This window comes from Echiichthys vipera (genome assembly GCF_963691815.1).
Source record: "Echiichthys vipera genome assembly, chromosome: 7".
In the NCBI taxonomy this organism is placed as follows: Eukaryota; Metazoa; Chordata; class Actinopteri; order Perciformes; family Trachinidae; genus Echiichthys; species Echiichthys vipera.
This window is the reverse complement of record NC_139832.1, coordinates 33855955-33860579: the sequence shown is the minus strand read 5'-3', so window position 1 is coordinate 33860579 and position 4625 is coordinate 33855955. Positions and strand designations below refer to the sequence as shown.

At 47.2% G+C, this 4625-nt stretch overlaps 1 long non-coding RNA gene across 1 annotated transcript; it reads right to left on the bottom strand.

The window, feature by feature from the left end:
* Positions 1-1680: 1680 nt before the first annotated feature.
* Positions 1681-2793, bottom strand: LOC310949004. Its single transcript, XR_014593270.1, has 3 exons — positions 2726-2793; positions 2224-2261; positions 1681-1949 (listed from the first exon to the last, which is right to left on the bottom strand). It is a non-coding gene; the product is annotated as an uncharacterized lncRNA (long non-coding RNA).
* Positions 2794-4625: the final 1832 nt, after the last annotated feature.

Sequence of the window (4625 nt, the reverse complement as noted above, 5' to 3'; positions counted from 1 at the left end):
TCCGCCTCTCCATTGTCCCCCTTGTAGCTCTGTTCTTTGTGTTATGACCTGTGGTGGTCCCAGACCTCCCTCATGTTGTTCTCCCTCAGCTTCTGCTCGACCTTTCTCCTGTAGCTGTTCTTAGCTTCCCTCACACAGTGTTTCATCTCCTGCTGTGCTGCCTTCATGGCCTCCCTGTCCCTGCCCCCCAGCAGTTCCTCTCTTGAGTAATTGAGAAAACTGGCTCTTTGTTGCATTTTAAACTTAGAAATATCCATAGGGTATATATAAAACACAGAATCTCTTCTCCTCCTGGTGGCCGGATCTGCCACGGAGCCTGGCCAGGCACAGCCCGAAAAAGGGACATGGCACCTCCCCCCTCTCCATCCTGTGGGCCCACCACTCACAAGAGGAACCGCTGGGGTCGTGTGCGCTGCTGCACGGGTGGCAGTGAAGGTGAGGGGCCTCGACGGACCAGGCACGGGCAGCAGTAGCTTGGTCTGGGGATGTGGAATGTCACCTCTTTGTGGGGGAAGGAGCTGGAGCTTGTGCGGGAGGTGCAGCGCTACCAGTTAGATCTGGTGGGGCTTACCTCCACGCACAGTCTCAGTTCTGGAACTGTACTCCTGGATAGGGGTTGGACCCTATTCTTCTCTGGAATTGCCCACTCACAAAAACCCCCGGCTGAGTGCCGTTGTATGGAGTTTACCCCAGTGGACGAGAGGGTCGCCTCCTTACGCCTGCGGGTGGTAGGGGGGAAAACTCTGACTGTTGTTTGTGCATATGCACCGGACAGCAGTTCAGAGTATTCAGCCTTCTTGGAGACCCTCAATGGAGTCCTGCATGGGGCTCCAGTAGGGTACTCCATAGTTCTGCTAGGAGACTTCAACGCCCATGTGGGCCAAGATGGAGACAACTGGAGAGGCGTGATTGGGAGGAGTGGCCACCCTGATCTAAATCCGAGCTGTTGTCTGTTAAGACTTCTGTGCTAGTCATGGATTGTCTATAACTAACACCATGTTCGAACATAAGGGTGCTCATAAGTTTATGTGGTACCAGAGCACCCTAGGCCAAAGGTTGATGATCGATTTTGTGATCATACCATCTGATCTGAGGCCGTATATTTTGGACACTTGAGTGAAGAGAGGGGCAGAGCTGTCAACTGATCATCTGAACATCTGGTGAACATCGGGGCCCAGTATTTCAAACGTGATCTGACAGGATTATCCTGGTCGGATTGGATTAAATCTAGATCTGATCTGAAAACTGGGTATTTCAACACAGATCAGGAGAATCCTGATCCTGAAGATCAGGATTTCAGCTCTGGTAATCCAATCCTCCCCTGAATCCAGATAAAAGGCTGATTTGGGTATTTCAAAAGTTAAGTCAGATATCTGGATCAACTTGATACCAAAATTTCAGGATCATTTGAATCCCACCTCAGAGGTGGATTTGACTTGGATTGACAAACTCTCAGCGCATACTTCTCCTAGATATTGTTACTCAAGATGTTTGTTACACTTAAGTGTTAGTGTTGTACTTCTAACAAGTAATTTAAGTAATATCAAAAAATGTAAAGCATAGTAAAATTTTTGACCACACTGTAAAACTGCTGTAAATAAAATTACAATTATTTCTCAAATTCTAGTTCACCAAACATTGTAACTTGCATGTACCAAAACAGAGAAAGACAAAGGAATGCAGGGTCCAAACAAAGTTTTATTCCAACAAAAAATAATGTGACCACTACGGACCATGCTATTTCAAATGTCAAGCTGTTTCTCTAACAACTTGATTGTTAATTCTGTCTCTTTTTGCTGAAGCAGCGTCAGCTTAATTTGCCGTTTGGCCAGTTCAGTCTGTTTGACTGCCCTTTCGGTCTCCATTTTGAGGAGCCTCTCATAGGCTTCCTCATCCCCGGCATGCCTCTTCCGTCGCCGTCGCTCTGGCTCTGGCTCTGGCCCCCGTGCCTGATGTGGTAGATAGATAAGTTTATTGGTCACATGCAAAGCTAAAACCAAGGTTTAAAAACAGTGTAGTGAAATGCAAAAAAAAACAAGCTCTCACCAATGTTGGAGAGGAATTAGGATGAAGAAATGTTTCTAATTGTGTCACTGACCAATACCATGAAAGTAATGCCATTACAAATTTAAGCAGTTTCAAGCACTTTATTCAAACTCCAATTACTTGAAAGTCTTAAATGTATCAATACAATTAAAGCATTTAAGGATTTCCAGCACTCACCCTGTTGTAGCTGAGTGGTCCATGGCTGTGAGTGGACTCTGAAGGTAGAAGGTGTATGAGTATCTTAATCCACAATCCCAAATTGTGTTTATGTAGCCTACACAAAAACATGATATCATCACCAGCATTAGGCTACTGTAGCATTCTGAACCTTCTGAACAAACCTTGTAGTTAATACTCAAACTGTGTTGCGTTGTGTTTTCTAAGCACTGAGCAGGTCTGTACACAATGCAGCCTGCTTATACTGTAAATCTGCCGTGTTGCAAATGACGTGACGCTAATGATAGCCGCTAATGATAGCCGCTAATGATAGCCCGCTAGCTGCTTAACACACAAGTCAATGGAGCCGCGTTAGCTCCCGTTAGCACGGCCGCGTCTCAATTAGAGATCGCCACGGCCTGCTTTTAATAAGGTGACAATTCAAATAGTTGGCTTGCATGATGTGTTGGTTGCCGTTCGTATGGTATTAAAACCGCTACACAATAGACGACGGTTAACTTACACTTTTGACGTGAAAGTCGGCTCTCTGCTACTCCTTTCATGAAGTAGTCCACCATGTTTCAGATCCCGGAGGCGGAGACTTGAGATTGGGAAATCCGTATCCGGCCAGGTAGAGATCACAGTGATCCGATCTGCCTGTGTTTTGAAATACTCAGATAAAGTCAGCAGGATCACCGTGATCCATGACTGAGAAAAGGAGGATTTCATTATCCGGATTATTCTGATCCGGATTACAAATTTTGAAATACTGGGCCCGGGTGATGAATTGGGTCAGAGGATGGGGGAAGATTCTGGACAGACAAGGTAAGCCCTAACGAGTAGTGCGGGTGAACAGGGAACGTCTGGACGAGGCCCCTGTCAGGAGATCTTCAACTCACACCTCTGGCGGAGCTTTTCTGGCATCCCTGTGGAGGTTGGGGGCATTGAACCGGAGTGGGAAATGTTCAAAGCTTCCATTGCTGAAGCTGCAGCAGCGAGCTGTGGCCTCAGGGTCTTAGGTGCCTCAAGGGGCGTGAATCCTCGAATACCGGGAGGCAGTTGCAAGGTACCGACGGGCCAGAAGGGCTGCAGTCTCTGCTGTGTCAGAGGCAAAGCAGCGGGTGTGGGAGAAGTTCGGAGAAGTCATGGAGAAGGACTTTCGGGCGGCACCAAGTTGCTTCTGGAAAACCATTCGACACCTCAGAAGGGGGTAACGGGGAACCGTCAAAACTGTTTACAGTAAGGACGGGACGCTGGTGACCTCAGCTGATGAGGTAATCGAGCAGTGGAAGGAGCACTTTGAGGAACTCCTTAATACGACTAACACAGCCTCCAGCTCTGCCTCTTCTTTTGAAGAGGCAGAGCTGGAGGCTGAATAGGAATCATTGTCAATGACCACCAAAGGGAGGTTAACTCACCTGCGATATGATGGCTGTATGCGAGTCCTGTCTCCCCACGCTTTCAAAACTGAGGGAGAACGTCTCTGGCCTGAAGGCTGACCTCATGGAGAGGAACAAAATCCTCCTGGATTTCTCCACCGTCAACTCGACTCAGGCGAAGCTCCTCGTCCATCTTAAGGCTTCCGGCGCTGGTGACCGGACCATGACGGCCGCCGACAACAATTCAATTCAATTCAATTCAATTTTATTTATATTGTCGAATCATAACAAAAGTTATCTCAGGACACTTTACAGAGTAGGTAAAGACCACACTCAATGACTTATTTATGATTTACATAGACCCAACAATTCCTCTGTAGAGTACGGTGGCAACGAAAACCTTCCCTATAACAGGCAGGAACGTCAGACAGACCCAGCTCTGTAGAGGACGGCCATCTGTCTTGACCGGTTGGGGAGGAAGAAAAGGAGAGAGAAAGAGAGAAAAGACACACAGATGGACAGAGAGAGACAGACACACTTCCAGAGATGCAAGCAAAGCCTAACAGTAACTATAATAATATTTATAGTAATGTGAATATAACGTATATGTTAAGACAGTTAACACAACAAAATAGTAGAAACAAGCACAGCTAAGGTGACAGAATATGAAAATGATAATAATTATGGTGGCAAACATGATCAATGATGAGTAGTGGCAATAGCAGCTATGATACAGCTACAAATTTTATAGTTTATTAAACTAGTGATAGTATATATGAGTAACAGTGATAATAGCAGCAGGAAGCGTCATGTAGGACCACGGCAGCAGGCACCACCACGATCAGCAGAGACCTGCGAGACGACACCACAGGCAACACCACCCTGCCGTGGACTGGCTCCATCACCACTGGACCTCCGGCACCAGCACTCACTGAGTCTCCCTGTCACCACCAGAGTGCCAAGCCCAAGTCATCGGCACCCTCTGACTCCTGCCTTCGCCCCGCAAAGTGGCAGTGCTCCACCAGGGAGGACGGAGCAGTGGCT